Here is a 23,485-nt window from a genome sequence, read left to right as displayed (position 1 = left end):
ACACTGTAAGATGCATGTGCGCACCCATGTGGATGCGCCCATTGAGTTTACCTTAAGTTATAGTGTATCCTGTTCCATAACCTGAATTACACATTCAGGTCTTCCCCCTCTCACTTGCATCAAGGGACTTTAAAGAGTTAATGATTTCAATGCTTGCAGTGGCAGCAAGAGTCCCCCCTATGTGGGGTAGGTAGCAGGGGAAGTTACTTCCTTTGAATGTTAAGGATTTTTAATCTAATCTTATAATGTAAAATAAATTATGACTGGGCTGTGGTAAAGCACAAATTATTTTCATAGCCTTAGTAATGAAAAAGCTATCAACCAATGTCATAGAGTCTGTCATATAGTAGATTAGTTATAGTAATTCACTCCTACAGCCATGTGGTTATGCAGAATAAACCAGTCAGAGGTTTATGAAGATGTACAGTGACAGCAATGGCTGAATATTAGTAAATTATAAATCTTGCAGCATCCTCCCTTTACTTAGGGAATACAGTGCAATGATCTTTATTCCCCGTGCATCTGATCAGCCACAATACTAACATATAAACTGAAAGTATACAAGGACAATATGCTTATTTTGGCCTCAGTCTGTACTTTGATTTCAATGTAATGTGATCTTGTTTCCATTCCATTAGTGCCCATAGTTCAAAAGGAATTATTGCTTCAATATACCAGAATTCTCTTTTGGTCTGGAGAAGCAGCACTATAATATACTTCTAAAACACAGGCCTTTGATAAATCTCGTTCATGTCAATCTCTTTTCTGAATTGTTTCTTAATAGAAAGATAACTCTCGTTTTGCCTTGTTATTTTTTATTTTACTCATATAACATTGTGGATCCTTATGTAGAGCACTGTTAGATTTACAGTGGGATGAGATTGCAGCTAGAATGTTCAACTTTAAATTAAAAGGGACCAAAGCTGCAGATTTACATTTAAAGTGACACTCAAGGTAAATAAATAAATAAAAATCCTACAGAACATCCTCACTAATTCTTCTTACTTTGATGAGCTGAAGTTTTCAAACTCAACTAATATAAATAAACATAGCAGCTGTATTAAGGGTCTCTCAACATTAAGACTTCATTAGTTTTACAAAATAAACTATAATGTCTATTAACAAGTATACTATGAAGCATTATGTTCAATAATTAAAACTAAGCTGCACTCATCATCTAACTGAATTAACAAATCACAGTGTATTTTACACAGAGCTAGTTCACATTGATGATGAGTAAGTGTGGACAGTTGGGTGGCGGGGGGGGCACAACTCTGTGCTGCTGTTGCTGGGCACTGGCTCTGACCAGGCTGCAGCCCCATGCTCCGTGGGCAGTGCAGAAATTGCACCACTACCACTGCCCCCACTGCTGCTGGGCCCTGGCCTTGACATGTGGTCCCTGTCCACCCCCCTCCAACAGGTCGCCAATGGTTGTTCAGATGCCTAAGAGACAGGGGTTTATGATCACAGTGGGTTCTTGTGTGGCGGGCTCTTCAAAATTCAGATCTGTGGGTAGCTCCAGCTTCCAGGTATCTACTGCATGCTGGAGGGCAGATGCAGGACAGGCAGGCAAAGAACTGAGGACAGAGTCAGAGGATTTAAAGCTATAGAGATTATCTTACATTTTCTGCAGACACGAAGTGGTAAGGCTGAAGCCAGGGAAGTTGCTGCAGGCTCAGAGCAAGCCTAGTGAGTGCATGGAACAGACTGTGCAGCCCTGGATGTAAAGGGCAGGAAGATTTGTCTAGACTCCATGTGGAATAAAAAACACACAGGTCAGCACTTATGATATATGTTTCTGCCAAGCACTTGGACCTGACCCTGCAGTATACTAACTGCACTCATCTCTACTTGGAATATGTACTAAGGACTGTACTAAAGGCCCTGAAGGATCTAGCCTTAGTGCATACAATTGGTAAACCTGCAAGCTGGTCTCCACTGCAAATGTCAGAGAGGTTCAGGTCTATATGGGGGTAAAATATTCCTGTGATTGAGAGCAGCAGTGAGGCCAGGGTGAGAGGGGAAGTAACCCTGGGCACTTAGAGCGGCTACCCATATGGCCCCTGCCCTCAGGAGTCTTTCCGTGGTCTGCAGAGTGCTGTGCAGCCCAGACTTAGGGAGCTGGGCAGGGGCAGCGCCTTGCCCAGAAGTGTGGGCAGTGGAATGATGTCCTTTTTTCCCTGGGGAGCAGCAGCCAGCCCCATGCTATTAAAGCAGCAACAGCTGCCACTCCCCTTTCTACTCCCTGCAATGGTCAGTATAATTCTCCCTCTCCCTCTGCCACACACACTGAAGAAGGGTGCAATGCCTTTGTAGCAAAGATCACAGATATGAAGAGCATTTACATCCCTTTAATACCTGTTTGCTTAATATGGAGATCATTTACATTTTGCACTACTTCATTTATTTAATTTTGTGGGTTCGGGCAATGAAACAACACTAGGCAGTTTCTAGGCAGTTGAATTTGCAGATTGTCATGCACTGGCACAATATTATTGCATTTAAGCACCTGCTGCACTACAGGGGAAAGTTGAAATTATGACAGTCCATTTTTCATGTAATTTTTAAACAATGGCTTGTAAACATTACTACTCATACTAGATTTTGCATTTTTTAAAGAAAAGCCTAAATTTTGGTTTTCAGCATTCACTTTAAATTGAAGTTTCTATATTGAGAGATTTTAGACTTAAAACACAACCTCTGAAAGCTTAAATTACGTGCTATGCTTGCACATTACTGGAATTGCTTGTGTATTTCCATATGTGGGATGTGGCATTTTAGAAGCTGGCACAGAAGTGTAGCTCCTTTGTGTAACACAATTTCATCCTTGCGTTGTTACATTTGCATTTGAAGTTGCTATTAGCCACCAGCATAATGAAGCGTCTTTGCAAAACTTGGAAAAATCAGAAGGAAGGAGAAAGAATATTAAAGGAACTGAAAGAATGGCTTTAAATATAAAAATTATGCATAACTGTGAAATGCCTCATTCACATGGAATGAACGCTTCCAGGAAGTATGAAAGTGCTGTACACACAGAATTCACCATAATCTAAATGTTCAAGTGGAAAGAATGTTTTAGGATTGGGAGTAAACTGTGAGATGGATGGGACTGATTGTGAAAATAAACTAACAGTAATTTTAGTTTGAACCCAAATATGCAAACAAGAACAACTTTATTGTGGAAACTGCCTTTCAAGAGATAATTCACATAGAATTGTACATGGGGTCTTGTTCTGCCATTTAAACACAAGAAGGTTCTCTCACAGCTCTTACAAGGCACCAGAAGACTCAAAACAGAGTTGTGGTTGCATATACTAGGGAAGGTTATGGGCCACAAATTCTGGTCTGTGCAAGAGGATTGGAAAGAAGTAAGAATGTGAGGGAGAATGGTTGGGAGAAGATGGAAGATGACACTTAAAAGTACAGAAGATATTGGAGGCTAACAAAGGAGCAGCAGGGGAGGAAGAAGGTGTTATATCAGAATGGTTCTGGTACTTGTGCTAGCTCTGAATGAGCTGACATGAACGAACATGGTCAAGGGCATGGAGGATAGGCCCTACAAGGAAAGACTCTGAGAACTGGGCCTGTTCAGTCTGAGTAAGTGGAGGCTGAGAGGTGACTTGATAGCTGCCTACAAGTACATCGTGGGTGAGTACCAAGATCTAGGCAAGCAACTCTTCAGGAAGGTACCTCAAGGGAGGATGAGGACCAATAGACATAAGCTTACAGAGGGTAAACTCGGGCTGGATATAAAGAAGAACTTCTCTGTAAGAGTCGCTAGAATCTGGAACACACCCCCAGCAGAGGTGGTGCAGTCACCATCCTTGGAGGTGTTCAAGAGGAAGCTGGACAGGCACCTTGTTGAGCTTGTCTGAGCCCAATAACTTCCTGCCCATGGCAGGGGACTGGGCTCGACGATCTTACAGGTCCCTTCCAGTTCTACGATTCTATGACCTTTAATGAGTCAAGCGCAGGGTCCTGCTGTATTGTGCAGTGTAGGCACACCTTCTGTTGTGATACAAGCACAGACAAGGTTCCAGAAATGCCTGACAAGGAACTGATTAGGTAGGATGTTCCCAGATGATCCTGGTATATGACATTTGCTCTGTGCTACGGGGGGGGGGGGGTTAAACCTCCCAAGATTCCTGCTAATCTGCCATGGGCAAAAATTTCTTTTTGACTCAGACTCTGGCAATGGCTCAGGCTCTGAGCATGTAGCAGAGGGGTGGGCAATTATTTTGGCTGGAGAGTCACTTAATGAGTTTTGGTAAGCTGTCAAGGGCTGCACACATAGCATCTTTCAGAAAATATAATTTAAACAGATTATAGATAAAAAAAATACTAAAAATAAAACATCTACTAGAACTTAATTTTATTTAAAAAAATTTTTTTTTTTTTTTTTTGAGTAGTGTATATAGAGGTCATTGCATAATGGCTCAGAATATGTGTCTTATTTTTGTATATTGTGTGTGTAGGGGGGGTGTGGGTATGTGTGTGAGGGAGTGGATGTGGGGTCGGCATGTGTGGGAGGTGGGTGTGTGTGGGGGTACCCATGTGCTGGTCCCAGGAGCTGGCTGGGGGGGTGGGGGGGGAAGAAGAGTTGGGGGCTGGTGGTGCATGCAGCAGAGCTCGTCCAGGCAGTGTGGTACAGGTGCAGTGTCCCCCTGCAACCAGCCTGTGGCTACCCCCTTAGCCTTCTGTATGGGGCCGAACCCCGCACACTCCTGCCTAGGGTAGTCCACATTGCACTGTTACCTGCACCTGCCCTGCACCCACCAGAGAGCACTGCCCCTGCCCCAGCCCCGGCCCTGGCCAGCGTGCACAAGTTTCTAGTAAAACTGCTGCTGCAGCTGCCCAGGTACTGCTCAGATCCTCCCCACCTCCAGCAGCTCCTCCTGCCCCTGCTGTGCCACTCTGAGCAGCAGGTAACACAGGGAAATCATGGGGACGCACCTCAGGTAGCAGATGCCCAGCTGGGCAGTGGGGAGGCTGCAGGTGGGCAGCTCCTGCCTCAACACACAGGAGTCCAGCTCCAGCTGCTGGCTGCCTTCCATTCACTCTGAAGGGGAAGCTCTGTGCTGCCCGTTTGGCCACAGGAGCCAGGCAGTGTAGTTCCTTATCCAGCAGTGCATCTGGCAGTCAGGGGGCGGGGGGAGGGTAAGAGGGGAGTGAACAGGGTAAGCAGAATGGGGAGCCTTTGCCAGAGCAAATGCAGCCATGCTCCCAATTCATATGTATGGGTTGGGAGGAGTGAATGGGCCACTAGGATCTGCTTTAAAGAAGACCAGCCATGGGAAAGCTGAACCTGATGATGCCGAGTGGTAGCAGCAACATCCTGGGCAGGTAAGGCTTCCTTTTGCATACCCTTCTTCCTCCCCTCCCACCCCATCTTCCACTGTTGGCATACCCTCACTCCCCACACTTGGTGCTCAATGAGCTCACTTTGCCACTGTACACAGGGCTTTGGACTTAATCCAGTTTCCCAAGATTTGCTAAAAATTAATATTAGTGGTTCAAAGAACCCCTCAGCTAGTACCTTAAAGACTCTTGGATATAAGTTACTTGGGCCAGTTGATTTGAAAAAGTCCAGTGCTAGCTTCTGCCTCCCTTCCTCCCTCATATATGGTGACATTTCTTTTTCAATCCACATCCTTACGATGGGTGCTCTTCACTGATACAACTCTGAAGTATTGTTTTGGTATAGCACTAAAAAGTAGTTAAAATTTGAGCCAGTCCTCGCTGGGCCTTGAATTAGGTCACCCTGCTGTATATGGAACTAGTAAGGTATGGCCAAAGCCTACAGAGTGGTAATATGCTCACAAGGGTATAGATTGTAGCCGTGTTGGTCTAAGGACATAGGCAGACAAGGTTCAGCTTTATTCCATCCAGGAAGAGCACGCACCACCTGCAGATGCTTCCTCAGCCTGATGAAGTGTATTTATACCTGAAAGCTTGCTAAAAAGATTTTTTCCAACTATATCAGATTTACCCAAAGAACCTTGTCTGCAACATGCTCACAAAGCCACTAGGGACTGAAGTAATTAGGAAAGCCATAGCAAAACAAGCTGTGATGCAATGCCATTCAGTCCTAATGAATAAAACTCCTAAGGAAAGACAACACTTGGCATGCAAGAGGAAGAATAAAGAAATAAGAAACTCATCTTATGGGGAATAAGCAGGAGGAACTCACCCTCAGAATAGCCAGTTCAGATCCAGACGTCATAGGGCTTACAGAAACTTGGTGGGATTCATCCCATGACTGGACAGTTAGCATTAGGGGCTATAGACTTTACAGGCGGGATAGAGAAGGAAGGAAAGGCGGAGGTGTGGTGCGCTATGTCAAGGAGCAATACACATCCTCTGCCAGCAAAATGGGGTCAGAGGGGCAAGTGGAAGTGCTCTGGGTCAAGATACAAGGGGGCTGTGGGGAGAGGGATCTAACGGTGGGGGTCTACTACAGACCCCCCAACCAAGGGGAGGAGCTGGACCGGGAATTTTCAGGACAGCTTGCAGAGGCACTTAAGGCAAAAGATGTAGTTGTCATGGGAGATTTAAATTACCCGGACATCTGCTGGGAGGAACAGTCAGCCAGGTCGGACTGTTCCAGGAGGTTCCTGGCTGAGATACAGGACCTCCACTTAATTCAGGAGGTGCACAGTTCCACCAGAGGAAATGCCCTGTTGGACCTGGTCCTGGCCACAGGCAATGACCTTGTAAGGGGCCTCCAGGTCCTTGACCACCTGGGTGATAACAATCATTGCTTGCTGGAATTCACCATCCAGCGCAGGGTGTCAATGGCCTGCAGCAAGACGGTAGCCCTAGACTTCAAGAGGGCCAACTTCAACAAGTTGAGATTAGTGGGAGAGGTGCTGGGGTTCTTGAGAGCAGGGGAGCTCAGTGCGCAAGATGAGTGGTTGTTCCTTAAGGAGACGATACTCTGGGCGCAAGGGGTGACTATCCCAACAAGAAACAAGGGGGACAGGAGTGCCCGTAAGACCCCCGGCTCACCAAGGGTGTACAGGAATGCCTGATTGCCAAAAAGGCGGTGTACAACTGGTGGAAGTGGGGTGCTATCTCCAAAGAGGAGTATACCTCCTCTGCTCAAGCCTGTAGGGGGGCTGTCAGGAAAGCTAAGGCGGACATAGAGCTAGGACCTGTGTCCAAAATCAAAGATACCAAAAAGTCCTTTTTCAAATATATAGGGAGGATGAAGAAAGCACCAGGAAATGTGGGGCCCCTGCAAGATCCTCTGGGCAATCTGGTGGTTGTGCCAGAGGAGAAAGCAGACCTCTTTAACCAATTTTTCACCTCTGTTTTCTTGGGCAGGGTCTGGGACTTCCCACCATGATGCAAGACGGACTCAAGGGGAACGCCTCCAGACCTCAGGTTGTGGAGGACTGGGTTAGAGAGCTTCTGGAGGGGCTGGACATGTTCAAATCAGTGGGTCCAGATGCTCTCCTCCCCAGGATGTTGAGGGAGCTAGCAGGGGTTATTGCAGGGCCCTTGGCATGATTTTACGAGTGCTCGTGGTGCTCGGGCCAGGTGCCAGATGATTGGAAGTTAGCCAACATGGTCCCCATCTTTAAAAAAGGGAGGAGGGAGGACCTGGGCAACTATAGGCCCGTCAGTCGTTCCCCAATCCTAGGGAAACTCTTTGAGAAGATCATCAAGGAGCACATCCGTGATGGGCCGGCCTCAGAGATGATGCTCAAGGGCAATCAGCACAGTTTCATTAGGGGCAGGTCATGTCAGACCAACCTGATTACCTTTTATGATCAGGTCACTAAAGCATTGGATGCAGGTGTTGCCGTGGACGTAGTCTTTCTGGACTTCAGCAAGGCCTTTGACACCATCTCCCACCCCATCCTCATTAAAAAATTGGGTGACTGTGGCATTGATGCCTACACAGTCAGATGGATTGCAGATTGGCTGAAGGGTTGCACTCAGAGGGTGATGGTGGATGGGTCATATTTGACCTAGGGAGAAGTGGGCAGGGGAGTCCCCCAGGGCTCGGTCCGTAGGCCCGCACTGTTCAATTTCTTTATCAGGGATTTGGACAAGGTGGTGAAAAGCAACCTGTTTAAATTCACTGATGATACCAAAATTTGGGGTGAGGTGGGCACGCTAGTAAGGAGGGAAAGACTGCAGTAAGACTTGAATAGGTTACAGGGGTGGGCTAGCAAAAACAGGATGTGCTTCAATACTGACAAGTGCAGGGTGCTGCGCTTGGGCAGTAGTAACCAGCAGCACAGTTATAAGATAGAAAACTCCCTTCTTGAGAGCACGGAGGCAGAAAGGGATCTTGGAGTCATTACTGACTCCAAGATGAACATGGGCCAACAATGCGAGGTCACGGTTGGCAGGGCTAATTGGACTTCGTTGTGCATCCACAGGTGCATCTCTAGCAGGGACAAGGAGGTGATCCTCCCCCTCTATGCAACACTGGTCAGGCCACAGCTGGAGTACTGTGTCCAGGCCTGTGCACCCCGCTTCAGGAGGGATGTGGACAACATTGAGAGGGTCCAGAGGAGGGCCACCCGCATGAAGATCTACAAGGTCCTGTCTGACCCTACTTCTATGATTCTTACTTGCAGACTACTGTAACCATATCAGATAGAAGGGTAAATAGGAGATGAGCTTTAGTGTTAACTAACAGGCTTTTAAGTATCTCTGACTCAGATCTGATTTAGCTGCAGTTCTGACTCCAGAGATTTCATGGCTGATGGGCAGAAGTCCATGATCCTTACTGCTCTGAACTAGATTATGCAACAGGTAAGTATGCTACACAACCCAGCAAGGTTTATGGAGAGAGGTAACTAGTTATTGTTTTATATGAAGCACAACACAAGGTGATTTATTCTAACAAAACTTCTCTGCTCTGGCACATTACCTGTACCTCATGATTACTGAAGCTACTTAAGAGACGATAAATGGGATGTAAAGTCTTCCCTGCTAATTTCATATGGGGTGGAATGATGGGACTCTTACTTATTCTCTATGTATATATTTAAGTTGCTATTATTTGTATTATAGTAATAGAGTTACCATATATCCAGTTTTAAAAAAGAGGACACCTGTGGGGGGGGGGGGCGCAGCGGGTAATATGATTATGGGGGGACAATGATAGGCCTATGTGGTTCCCCCTCCCCTCATTCCCAAGCCACAACCCTCCAGCCCTGCTGCTGCTCCTACAGCACCTGTGCCACACTTACAGGTATTTTCTGTCAATTTTATTTACATTGACTAATACCTTAATTCCACATCCTGACCCACAGTACCCTACCCCACAGACCATGCCCCTCACTCCTGACCTATGGGACCCTGACACTGCCTGTGCCTCATGCTCCCAACTCACAGTCCTCCACCTCCCTTGGTGCCCCTCACTCCCAACCCACAGCTCCCACCAGCTCTGCTGGTGCCCCTTATTCCAGACCTGCTGCCCCCCCAGCATCTCCTGGCTGCCCTACTCTTGTGAGCAAGCAGCTCCTTGCTAGGGCAAGCCGGGAAGTGCCAGGAAAAACTTCAATGCTGAGTAGAGCCAATTCCTGGACATTTGTTCAAATTTTAAGCTGCCCAGATGGAGATGGGAGGACCCAAAAACAGGACATGTCTGGAAAAATCTGGACCTACAGTAACCCTAATAATAGCATCTAAGATACATGAACCTCTCTTGGGCTAGACACCATGCACACACATAGTGAGAGTCTTTGGTGAAAAGAGCATAAAACCTAAATAGACAAGATCAAGTGAGAGGGAAAATGGGGGCACAGAGAAGAAGCAATTTAGTCATTCAGAGGATAAGTCAGTCTAGTGCATTAATTGCTAGTTTGACCTGCTATATACAATTCCTGATATCCCTCTGTTTTACTTCATTTCTCTGTTTCTAAAGTGGGATTTACCTATCAAAGTATTATGATTCCCCTGGATTGCAGGTTTCTGCAAAGAGAATTTATAGATAATTGTGATATATCACGTGTGAAAAGTTCCCTAACAGGTTGCTCACTCCTGATGTCTTGTACATCAAGAATATTTTCATGTGAAACCAAATGGAACAACTAGGGTCAAGGGTAAAAATCCTACAGATGTCTTTGGAGGCATGATTTCAGTCTCAAAACTTTAAATTAACAATACAGAACAAGGCTGCACAAATGTTGGAGTGACTGAAAGTCTGAATTGCAAGTTAACTCCCTTTGGTGGCCACCGATGTCTAGTATTTTTAGCTTGAGACTCATTAGCTTCCACCACCACCTTATTAACTTGTCCTGCAATAGAGAATTAGTGGCTTTATGGCTGTTCTGGAGTACAGGGAGAAATAGAAAACAATCAGGTTTTCCTGCATCCCAAATTGTACTTACACTGTACAGCAACCCTGTCCCTAACACATGGTAGGTTTGGTTAGATGCTTACATTTTTTTTGGTTAGATGAAAGCTGTGTCTAGTTGCACAGCACTTTCCCACCTCCTTTGAGTACAGCTCAAGCCAGGAAGCTACAACCACCCACAGTTTACAGCTCTTACTGATTTCCTCTTGCTATTTTCCATGGGTGTCCAAACATTATATTTTAACAGCCCACTGTAATAAGCTTCAGTTCTAGTCTGGAACAGCAGCCAGATTCAAAACTGTCAAACATAATTAAAGAGCAAAAAAGCACAAATTAAAAAATGACCTCACATATTCTTTGTCCTAACTTTCACAGACCATTCTTGTTTAACCAGAGCTCAGTAAGGAAATGTTATTCCTATGCCTATTGCTATTTCTGTGTTTGCTGTTATTGGAATAGCAGCCATGCTATCTTGTGCTTAACAGCAATCAGTACAAGAATTGTACACCAGCTTGTGAACCACTGCCAAAGAAAGACTGATCCTCCACCTTTCACACATTAACCTGTATGTATGCCCAAAATTACACTACTCACTGGTCATATTGCATGGTCCTCGCTGCAGCAAAAAGGGCAAGCCTATTTGTAATAATTTCTGAATAATACAGACTGGCCCTTGTCCTTCTCAGTGACTGTAGGTATCCCTCAGGCCAGTGATTCTCAACCAGGTGCGCTGGCATCCTGGGGTGCTATGGATCCTTTTAAGGGTACTGCACAAGATTAGCACTGTTAAATATGCAGACACCTACACATGATTCAGAAGATAAACCCAGAGATTTCCAATAGGAATCCATAGTATCAAAAAACATTCTGACCTGTTGTGGTCTTCCTGAGTTCATTGCAACAGAAGCATTGCTCCATTATTTTTTCATAGTCAAAAAACAAGTGGAAACTAAAAACTGGCATTTTCCAAAGGGTGCCTTGAATTGGAAAGGGTTGAGAACCACTGCCCTAAGTTTTGCAAGAGCATTTCACTGATGCCTAGATCAGAGCAAAAGGTGTTGTGGAAAACATCTGGTTCCTGGGCATACACAGGTGGGAGCACTAAAGGGATTATGAAGCCTTCTTTCATTCTGATTCCACTGCTTTCATCTCCTTTCTTCATTTCTTTAACTCACATAGCAGGCTGTTTGGGTTGGCTGATTACTGTGGGTATGTTTCAGGAACATGCAGATATCCAGGCAGGCCTGGCTATGTCAACACTCACAAAGCTCAAACAAAACAGTTTTTTTAAACTTCAATGAATCATACTGAGTCCAGCTGCAGTCAAGAGTGCATGGTCACACACACACACTTTTGTTCTAAAATGGATTTATTCTGCTAGCACTAACTCCAACATTTCTATTTAATCTTATAGTAGGCACACAAGGTGAAAAGAACTGTAGGATAATCATAATCATAGCAAATTAGTGTTAGAAGAGGGTCAGGAGTTCATCTAGTCCAACCCCCTGTTCAAAGCAGGACCATCCCCAACTAGATCACCCCCAGTCAAAGCTTTGCCTAGTCATGTCTTAAAAACCTCCAAGGATAGAAATTCTACCACCTCTCTGGGTAATCTGTTCTAGTGTTTTACTACCCTTCTAGAAAGAAATTTTTTCCTAATATCTAACCCAGGCTTGTCCAACATACAGCCCGCCATGGCATTTTCTGTGGCCTGCAGTGCTGCAACAGAAAATGAAAGTTAACACAGGGAGGTGCAAGGGAGGTGCACGCAGGCCTAGGGTCAGTAAGGAACTAGTCAGGGAACTTCTGGGGGGACTGGACGTATTTAAATCAGCTGGTCCTGATGATCTCAGCATGCTGCGGGAATTAGCAGAGTGCTGAGGGAATTAACTGAGGTCATTGCGGGACCCCTGGCACGGCTTTACCAGCACTCGTGGTGCTCTGGCAAGGTGCCAGAGGACTGGAAGAGGGCCAACGTGGTTCCCATTTTCAAAAAATGGAGGAAGGAGGACCCAGAAACTATAGGCCAGTTAGTTTTACCTCGATCCTGGGTAAGGTTTTTGAGAAAATTATCCTGGCGCATGTCCGCGAGGGGCCAGCAGGGGAGATTATACTTAGGGGCAACCAACACAGGTTCATTAGAGGCAGACCAACCTGGTGGCCTTGTATGATCACGTCACAAAATCCTTAGACATAGGGGTAGCAGTGGACGTAGTCTTTCTGGATTTTAGGAAGGCCTTTGACACTGTCTCTCACCCCATTCTCATTAGAAACTAGGGGACTGTGGTGTCAACACCTACACAGTCAAATGGGTCACTAGTTGGCTGGAGGGCCGCACCCAGAGAGTGGTGGTGGATGGGTCATTTTTGACTTGGAGGGATGTGGGCAGTGGGGTTCCTCAGGGCTTGGTCCTCGGGCCCGTGCTGTTCAACATCTTCATCAGTGACTTGGACGCGGGGGTAAAAAGCACCCTATTCAAATTTGCTGATGACACTAAGATGTGGGGGGATGTGGGCATACTAGAAGGGAGGAATAGGCTGCAATCAGACCTAGACAGTTTACAGGGGTGGGCAGATGAGAACAGGATGGGTTTGAACACTGACAAGTGCAAGGTGATGCACCTGGGGAGGAAGAACCAGCAGCAGACCTACAGGCTGGGGAACTCCCTTCTTGTCAGTGCAGAGGCAGAAAAGGATCTTGGAATCACTATTGATGCCAAAATGAACATGGGATGGTAGTGTGGGGAGGCAGTTAGGAAGGCCAACCATACCTTGTCATGTATCCACAGACGCATCTCGAGCAGGTCCAAGGAGGTGATCCTCCCCCTCTATGCGGCAGTGGTCAGGCCGCGGTTGGAGTACTGTGTCCAGTTCTGGGCGCCGCATTTCAAGAGGGATGCGGACAACATGGAGAGGGTCCAGAGGAGGGCCACCCACATGATCAGGAGTCAGTAGGGCAGCCCTATGAGGAGAGGCTATGCGACCTGAACCTGTTCAACCTCCACAAGAGAAGGCTGAGGGGGCATGTAGTGGCCTGTTACAAATTAGTCAGTGGGGACCAGCAGGCATTGGGGGAGTCCCTGTTCCCCCGAGCACTACCAGGAGTTATCAGGAATAACAGTCACAAGCTGGCAGAGGGTAGATTCAGACTAGACATCAGGAGGCGCTACTTCACGGTCAGGGAGGCTAGGATCTGGAACCAACTTCCAAGGGAAGTGGTGCTGGCTCCTACCCTGGGGGTCTTTAAGAGAAGGCTAGACAATCACCTTGCTGTGGTTGTTTGATCCCAGTGCTCTTTCCTGCCATGGCTGGGGGTCGGACTTGATGATCTGCTCAGGTCCCTTCTGACCGTACCAACTATGAAACTACTTTCATTCCCACTCCTTGTCCCTCCCCCAGCCCCTCAGCAGCTTCCTAATGGCTGCTGATGGTCTGGGGAAGGGATAAGGTTCCCACATGCACCGCATCAGTTTGACGTTGCTGACCAGGTGCGTGTGGGAAGAGGAGCAGCCATGTGCCACTTGGGACAGGATGAGCCCAGCCGGAGCAGCAGGGGCTCAGCTGCTTTTTCCCCCTACCTGCGCCAGTCAGTCCCGAGCGGCACATGGCTCCGTTGCTGCCTCTGCTGGCTTGTGCTGACCTGGGCGGGTCTGTCCCATCTGGAGCAGCACGCAGCTGAAGCCAGATTCCCAGGTGCTGCTAGGGACGGGAGGAGCCTAGCCGGGTCGGCACTGGTCAGCCGAAGCGGTGGCAGAGCCATGTGCCACTTGGGGCTGACAGGCGCAGGCAGGGGGAAAATGCAGGTCAGCCCCTGCTGCTCCAGCTGTGCTCATCCTGAGGTTCATTTCATGTTTGTAAAATGCTTGGAGAGTCCCACATACGTGCACCGCATAGAAATGCAAAATATATTTTGACTTATTTGGTTGGCACCTTGGGCTGAGATTTTCAAAGCTGAGTCAAAAGGCCAACTTCCATTAAAATGAATGGGAATTAGAGGGCTCCAAATCTTTTATGACAACTTTGTAACATGCCTATCTACCCCTTTTTGCAAATCTCAGCCATAGTTTGGAAGCTCAGCCAAAGAACATAAGAGCTTCTGAACATAAGAGCATAAAAAGTGCCATGCTTGGTCAGCCCCATGGTCCATCTAGCTTAGTATCCTGTCCTGAACAGTGGCAGAGGTGGATGCTATAGAGGGAGAGTTTTGAACTGGTTAGACCCATTTCATTGTCACTTCCTGCAACTTCATTGGTGTCAAAGGTCACGTGACGACATCACTTCCTGATGTGATACCACTTCCTGTGAGGTCTTTGAATATGGCTCGCTGGCCCACTGGGTGATAAAAAGTTTGTGATCTGGCCCCACATTCAAAAAGGTTGGACATCCCAATCTAACCTAAACTTCTCTTGCTGCAACTTGAGACCATTGCTCCGAACTCTGTCATCTGCCATGACTGACAATAGTCTGGCTCCATCCTCTTTCAAACCTTCCTTCATGTAGTTGAAGGCTGCTATTTAATCCTCTCTCAGTCTCCTCTTCTCTAGACTAAACAAACCCAGTTCCCTCAGTCTTTCCTCATAAGTCCTGTGCCCCAGTCTCCTCCCCATTTTGTTGCCCTTCACTGAACTCTAAGTTATCCACATTCTTTCTATAGTAGGTGGCCCAAAACTGAATTCAGTATTCAAGATGTGGCCTCACCAGTGCTGAATAGAGGGGAAGAATCACTTCCCTTGCCCTCCCGGCAACACTCCTACTGATGCAGCCCAGTATGCCGTTAGCCATCTTGGCAACAAGGGCATGCTGTTGCCTCATATTCAGCTTATTGTTGATGAGAAATGGAAAAGTACTGAAAGGAGTGTATATGTGTTGGGACAGGATGAGGGATATGGGTGAAGGCTGAGTGAGAACAACACGGCGGCCTTCAGGATAAGTTTATCAGGAGACAGCTTGAGAAAACGCGCCTAGTTCAGCAAGACACCAGGAAGAGTCGCTGTCGGACTGCCAAGAGTATGTTATGGGCTGGCTGATCTGTATGTGATTTATCAGTATATAAAGAAGTCTGTGCTTTTTTTCTGTTGAGAATGAGCTGCCCCTTGCTGTACTCCCGTGGCCATGCAAAATAAAGCGCTTCTGATAGCCAAAAAGTGATTCTGTCTGAATTTCCACATCATCTTAGGGGCTCGTCCGGGATGTGTCCTCACACAGACCGCTCCGAGTAGGACCCTTGCCTCGGCTCTTTGACTCAGTCGCTCCGAGAAGGCTATCCTTGACTAGGTTCTTCAGCTCTGCGGCCTCAACACCCCGGACCCTGATCTACCATCCATCTGTTTGGCTCTGGAAAAATCCCTGGCCAGGGTGAGTACCTTCCTGTTTCAGTGTCAGTAAGTCCTAGGCATGACAATGGGATCCCGCCCAGTTTATATATCTGAAATATGGGCCCCAGTCAATGCAGTACTTAATTAAATGGAACTGGTATACCGATGGTGACCCCAAATTGCGCTGGACCCTAGATGGGTCATGGGATCATCATATCCTCAAACATCTCCGAGAAAATTTGGAAAGCAAGCACCCTGTTCAAATGGAAGCCTGGTACCTGTGGGAAGATGAGTCCAAAAAGTGCCATACATGCTCCCTTGTGGCTTCCTATAAGGATAATGAAGAAAAATTTAAGAAGCAAATCCATCACCTTCAGAATCAGGTTAAAGATCTCCAGTGTCAAGGGCTGACCCAGTCTGCCCCTTATTCACCGTGTCCAGCTAGGCTTTATCCCGCTTTGCCTCTGCCACCAGATGACCCACCCCGAGGCGATTTGTTGGATCATTGGATCCCATTCCTGCCACCTCCTGCTGGTCCCGCAGCCTCAGGCACTGCTGCATCCGCTGCGCCGGCTTCCCCGGTAACTCCACCAACCCTTACCTCAGTCCTCTGTCTCCCATTACCACCGTCACTTTTGATTCTCCCATGTGGGACTGGTTCGAAATTGATGTCCCCCTGAACCCCCATGATGGGTGGACCATACATTCAGCTTCCCTAGACCAGCAGAATACCCCGGTCAAATTGACTCTTTGGAACCGAAATAATGCCACCACTGAGATAGACTGCCAGAGATCCCTTGTGAGGAAGACTCACCGGGGCAGAAAGCTTGTCAGCGCACAGTATCCCCTCTGAGAATAGGAGGGCCGGGGGGCAACCCGTGGTGGTCCATGTCCCCTTCTCACCATCAGAAATGATCTCTTACCATCAGAAATGATCTCTTAGTCAACTACCTTCCCTAAACTCTGTGATGACCATACCAGGTTTGCTCCAAAACTCCAAACCCCCTTTGAGGTTTATAAGCCAACTCATGGCAATAGTCAGATGTTCCTCAGTGGTCTTCCTGGAGACCAGAAAGACACCCTCCTTAAAGCAGCCAACTGGCCTCCTCAAGACCCCGGCAAGGACCATCTGCTGAACCTCTATAAACAGACCCTTGAGGCCGTCCCCAGGGTCTCCCCACAAAAAACAGATTGGTCCAAAATTTCCACCTGCAAGCAAAAGCCAGAAGAACATCCTGCTGACTACTATTCTTGCCTGATCCAAGCCTTTAAGGCACATTCTGGCAGTCAGGACCCAGAAAGCAGCCTCCCTGCCATGACTATTCAGACCTTTGTCTTAAGGCTGTTACCTAGGATCTCCAAGCCCCTGCAAAACGCCGTGATTGGGTGGGAAACTAAACCCCTCACCGAAGTTTTGGCTGCTGCCACTCACTTCTATACTAAAGCCCAACAGCAAAAATCAAAGGCTCAGGATGAACTGATGGCTTTGCAAATCAGAGATCTCCAGGGTGGCACCATACCATGGCGCTGTGTGGGACCATTTCACTCGGCCCGACCACCCGGTCCCTCTGACATTCCCAATGATGTCTGCTGCTACTGTAAGCAAAAAGGCCATTGGAAGAATGAGTGCCAGAATAAACCCCGGGGGCCCCCACTCTCAGCTTGTGCCCCTCCATTTCAGCCAGGCACCCACCAAGCTCCACTGCCTGGACCTGCTCCTCTCTAGTCTCTCGAAGCTGAAAATCTATATTAGGACAGCTGAGAAGACCCAGAGACTCTAGACCCTTTACTTTCTACCTTTGCCGATGCTACAATACCTGTTACTGTGGAAGGACAAACTGTTCCTTTTCTTGTTGACACCGGTGCATCTTTGTCTATGCTTAGCTCTGGTTTTGTTTCTAAGGTTCCTGTTTCTGGTAAGGTAATCACTGCTGTAGGTGTTGGGGATCAACCCATTGATCACCCCGTTACACAGCCACTTTTGTTTACCTTGGGTCCCCTTACTGAGCAACATGCCTTTTTGCTGAGTCCTTGAGCCTCTGTAAATCTGTTGGGACAAGATCTCCTTTGCAAATTGCAGGCAACAGTTCACTGTTCTCCAGGTGGGGTCTTCCTCACATTACCCCAGACCCAAATTCCTGCCTTGATGATGACACTAATGGAACAGGAACCCAAGCCCAATTCTTCCTCATTGCAACAGAAACTATTGGCTCACCTTCCTGAGACCTTTTGGTCCCACTCCACAACTGATGTGGGGCTTCTCAAGGGTGCCATCCCAATTTCTATCAAGGTTAAATCAGAAGTGTCTCTCCCATCGGTCCCACAATACCTGCTATCAGTTTCTGCCTCCAGAGTATTGCTCCTGTAATACAAGGTCTCCTAGAACAGGGTGTCCTTGTACCTACCCATTCTTGTTGTAATACTCTGATCCTTCCAGTCCGAAAGGAGAGGTGTACACCTGAGGGGTTGCCTGTTTATCATTTTGTTCAAGATTTGCGTGCTATTAACAATTTTGCAATTCCCTTGACAGCTGTGGTACCCAACCCTGCCACTGTACTTTCTCAAATACTTGCTTCTGTTCTTTATTTTTTTGTGGTGGATTTCTGTAATTCCTTTTTTTCTATACCAGTTCACCCTGACTCTCAATATTCATTTGCTTTTACCTACAAGGGCCAGCAATACACCTTCATCCATCTGCCTCAAGGATTTTGTGACTCACCCACCATGACTTGCCAACTTCTCAAGTCTGATCTTGATACAGTCCGGTTGCCTTATGATTCTGTGCTAGTTCAATATGTAGATGATTTGCTTCTCTGTTCTGATACTCTCCCTCATTGCCAAGCTGACTCTGTCGCTCTTTTAGAACAACTCACAGCGCAGGGCCACAAAGTCTCCTGCTCTAAGCTCCAATTTGGTCAGACTTCTGTTACCTATCTGGGGTACACTATTTCTCATGGTACCCGTCACCTGTCTTCTGATCATCTTTCTGCTGTTCTTTTCCTTTCATGCCCACAGACTAAATGCCAATTTCGTGGTTTTCTAGGTGCTGCCAACTACTGCTGACAGTGGATTCCTAATTATTCTGGACTTTCCAGACCTCTCACCCTTCTCACCTGTGACTCTTCCCCTGACCCGCTACCCTGGGAAGACATCCATGAATCTGCCTTCTGTCTGCTCAAACAAGCCCTTTCTTCTTCTCCCACTCTTGGTCTGCCTTTTCTAAGCCTTTCACTCCCTTCTGCCACAAGCACCAAGGCACTGCCTCTGGTGTCTTGACTCAGCCTTTCGGACCCTCTCTGCACCGTCCTATTGCTTACTATAGTGCCTCCCTTGACTCAGTCACTTTGGGGTTTCCTCCTTGTCTCCGCACTGTTGCTGCCGTCATTCTGCTGGTTTCTAAAATCAACAACCTTGTCCTTGGGCACCCCCTTACTGTTGCTGTCCTACCAGCTATCCTCACCCTCCTCCAGCGCGGCAAGACTCAGCACTTGTCCCCTGGCTGTCTAACCCACTACAAGGTGGTTCTCCTGGCTGTGGACCACGTGACTCTTGTCCGCTGTGATCCCCTCAATCCTGCCTCTCTTCTTCCTTCACCCTCAGACGGCCAACCCCATGACTGCACTCAGTTTCTGAACTTTGTTTCTCTTCCCCGTTCTGATCTTTATGATACCCCTCTGACTAACCCTGACCTCATTTTCTACGTTGATGGTTCCTGTTTTTGAGATAATCACGGCATTCTCCAAGCTGGCTATGCTGGTTGTTCTGATCATACTCTGCTCCTCTTTCTGTTATTAGTGCTCAAGCTGCTGAACTCATTGCTCTCACTCATGCCTGTCACCTTGCTGCTGAACAATCTGCTAATATCTATACAGACTCTCGCTATGCCTTTGGTGTCTGCCATTCTTTTGGACAGATCTGGAAACAGTGGGGTTTTCTTACTTCTGCTGGGACTCCCATCTCTCACCACCGCCTTATTGCTGCTCTCCTGGATGCTATTCTCCTTCCCTTGACCCTTGCTGTTCTATGGTGCAAAGCACACACTGTTACTGATGATCCTGTCTCTGGGGAATGATAGGGTGGACACCATGGCCAAGACGGCCGTCCTGTCAGAACTCTCAGCTCCAGTCCTTCAGGCCGCTCTCTGCCTCTCTTCTCCTGTTTCCCCTGACCTCCCCTTTCTCCAGAATGCCGCCCCAGATGCTGAAAAGGATGCCTGGATCTCCGCGGGCTGCTCTCTCCACTCTGACTCCTTGTGGCAGTACCTGTCTGGTCGCCTTGTAGCCCCCAGGGCCCTGCTGTCCCTCGTGACTCAAAAGGCCCACTCAGTGGCCCATTTGGCCAAAGGATGGATGGTAGCCGAAGTTGACCGCCATTGGTACGCCCCCGGTTTTTCTGCCGTGGCTGCCCATTTTTGTCATCAGTGTCTGCAGTGTCAGTGACACAATCCTGGCTGGCCACCCTGCCAGCCACATGCATTCCACAGACCTTTAGGTCTTTACCCCTTTTCCCATCTCCAGATGGATTTCATCGAGTTGTCCAAGGTGGGATCCCAGAAGTTTGTGTTGGTCATTGTCTGTCTTTTTAGCAGTTGGCCTGAGGCATACCCTTGCTGATGAGCTGATGCCCTCACGGTAGCCAAAAAGCTTCTTTTTGACCTGTTGTCCTGCTTCGGTCTACCCCTTTTCCTGGACTCAGACTGTGTCTCCCATTTTGTTGGCCAGGTGGTCCAACACGTTTGCAAGGTCCTTTCCATCCAATACCAGCTCCACACCCCAAATCATCCTCAGAGTGGGGGTAAAGTGGAATGGAAAACTTTGATATTAAGCTTCGTTTGGTAAAGACTTGTGAACAAACTGGTCTGAAGTGGCCCGAGGCCCTCCCATTTGTACTTTTCCAAATCTGAAATTCTGTTCAAAGGTCCTCTGGTATGACCCCTTTTGAGATTGTTATGGGTCGACCCATGAGGGGACTTGCCGCTTATCCCCCCCAACACCTGACCCATCTCCATGATTCTTTATTAACCTACTGCCAAGGGCTCACCAAAGCCCTCAAAGTTATCTTGTTGCAGGTTAAGGCCACAGCGCAACATCAGTCTCTAGATGGTGACTCTGTTGTCAATCCGGTCCAACCAGGAGAATGGGTCCTAATTAAGGTCCACCAGAGGAAGGAATGCCTGCAGCCTTGGTGGAAGGGGCCTTTCCAGGTCCTGCTAACCATCCCAACTGCTGTGAAAGTTGATGAGGTTTTTGCTTGGGTTCATACCTCCCACTGCAAGAAGGTAACTGCCCCAATGGAGTGGAAAGCTTCTCTCACCAGCGATACCCCCATGAAGATCCAGAGGGTTCCCTGTGAGTGAAGATCAGACAATGAAATCTTGAAGAGGTTCTTTGTGAGTGAAGATCAGACAACAAAATCTCGAAAAATAGCCTGCATGGCTAGCCAAGTTTGACTTGAGGCTATGAACTTCTGTTCTATGTGTTGAATTGCCTTTAGTAATTCAGTATGAATCACACTAACCCCTTGGGAGGTCACAGATAATTACGTAGATTTAGAAACTTCCCAGGGGGTAACACTGTTCTGTATTCTTGTGGTCAGTATTTTATTGGTAGTAGTGTGCTGGAGGCCAAAATTTTAGTCAAGAGTAGCCCCTCAAAGTTCCAAGGGATAGCAGCATTAGGGACCCTGCTTGAATAGGCCCCGAAATGTTTCCTTTTCTTTTGCTCTGCTTCATGTCAGGAGTTTTAGTCAGGGCATGGGAGGAGAACAGTATTATGTTTCTGGGGCAGAGCATTGCTAGTGCAGGCAACCTTATGAACTGCTGGGTGTGCATACATGGGCCTACACACCCAGCCAGAGGAATCCCAATGCTTGGGGTACCGATTCCCCTTGAGGATTGGGGAAACAGTACCAATACTAGCTTTGTCAGATTCTCCTCCCACTCTAATAGAATGCAGCAGTCGATCCCTGAATGGTGGAAAAAGACTCGAGACAGCTGGAGACTGTCCTCTAGACTTGAGGCAGCCCTCTGTTATAGGTCCAATAAGAGTGGTAGGACGGGCGAAGCTGGTTACTCAGTGGGGCACTACCCCAAATGCTGGGTAACCTTTGATTATTGTTCCCATAATATGTCTGTGATCCTGCTAGAAAACATGTCCTTTCAGTGTACCAGCGGGTCTCTCACTATCCATAGAACCCTACAGGATACCCATAGTCTGGTAATGAACAGGTCCGAATTCTACGTGCTGTTAGGTTCTACTTCTTGTAATCAATCAATATCTCAGTGCAGGTTGGTGGGGAGCCAACGTGCCCCTTCCTATACCTTACAGGTCAATTGGAAGTGCCAAACTGGGAGCACAACCTGTAGGGACCTCAGCACTATAGCCGCTCCAGGCTTGTTCTGGCTATGCGGGAATGATGCCCAGAAGATTTTGCCATGGCATTGGGTCGGCACCTGTACTCTGGGGAATCATCCCAGAGTTTGATTTGCACCCAAGCCTTTCTTGGCATGAAGTGTCTAATTAGAATTAGATGAGCAGGTGAAAACCCACTGGTCCACCGACCCACTGGGTTCCATCAATTTACTAGGGCATTTCTCCCTTGATTGGGGGTAGCTGAATTAGAAAGAACCATTGTAAATATTTCAGGAGTCATGGAAGAATTCTTTAATGCTAGCGCTGATGCCCTAGGAGTTCTTAGTGATGAAATCACCCAGATAGGGCAGGTGGCTACTGAAAACCGTATGGCTTTGGATTATCTCCTAGCCGCCCAAGGAGGGGTATGTGTGGTTGTGAACCATACTTGCTGCACCTGGATCAATCAGCACCAACAAGTGGAAAAAGATCTCTGCACCATTAGGAGACAGTTGCAGGTGATCCATACAGTTGCAGAGGAGAAACCCTTCAATTGGTGGGGGTGGCTACCAGATGTAGGGTGATGATGGAAATCCCTGCTAAAATGGTGTATTCTGAGTTTATTATGCATTTTTGCCATTTTCATTATTATCCAGATGTTTCTGTGTTGCTTACACTGTTGTCTATCAAAAACTGCCCAGAGTGTTTCTAGGCTCTCTAAGGCTGAGCTGCAGATGATGGTGCTCAGGGAGGTGGCCTATGAGTGTGAACAACAAGAAAGTGTCAAAGGCTTAATGAATATAGAGGTGTAAGCACAAGTGCTTACAAGGGGGGAATGATGAGGAATGGAAAAATACTGAAAGGAGTGTATATGTGTCAGGACAGGATGAGGGATATGGGTGAAGGCTGAGTGAGAACAACATGGCGGCCTTCAGGATAAGCTTATCAGGAGACAGCTTGAGAAAATGCACCTGGTTCAGCAAGACACCAGGATGAGTCGCTGTCAGAATGCCAAGAATATGTTATGAGGCAGGCTGATCTGTATGCGATTTATCAGTGTATATAAAGAAGTCTGTGCTTTTTTTCTGTTGAGAATGAGCTGCCTCTTGCTGTTCTCCCGTGGCCATGCAAAATAAAGCACTTTTGATAACCAGACAGTGATTCTGTCTGAATTTCCACATCATTGTCCACTGTAACCTCCAGGTCCCTTTCTGCAGAGCTACAGCCCAGCTAGTCAGCCCCCAGCCTGTACTGGTACATGGGATTATTGAGTCCTAAGTTGCACTTGTCCTTGTTGAACCTCATGAGATTTGTTTTGGCCCAGTCCTCTAATTTGTCTAGGTCACACTGAATCCTAGCCCTACCTTCTAGCATTTCTATTATTCCACCCAGGTTGGCATCATCTGCAAACTTTCTGAGGGTGCACTGTATGCCATCTTCCAGGTCACTGATGAAGACACTCAACAAAACCAGGTCCAGGACTGACCCCTGGGGAACTCT

General features: G+C 47.4%; 1 protein-coding gene and 1 pseudogene across 1 annotated transcript in view; one reads left to right on the top strand and one right to left on the bottom strand.

Moving 5' to 3' along the window:
* SCHIP1 (schwannomin interacting protein 1) overlaps positions 1-23,485 on the bottom strand; it is a 556,040-nt gene that overhangs the window by 202,052 nt on the left and 330,503 nt on the right.
* On the top strand, positions 21,338-22,569 carry LOC149863032 (uncharacterized; annotated as a pseudogene).

The sequence above is a fragment of the Crocodylus siamensis genome, chromosome 6 (assembly GCF_052110815.1).
Source record: "Crocodylus siamensis isolate JL-2025a chromosome 6, ASM5211081v1, whole genome shotgun sequence".
In the NCBI taxonomy this organism is placed as follows: Eukaryota; Metazoa; Chordata; order Crocodylia; family Crocodylidae; genus Crocodylus; species Crocodylus siamensis.
The sequence above is the reverse complement of the archived record's forward strand: the minus strand, read 5'-3'. Positions and strand labels throughout refer to the sequence as shown.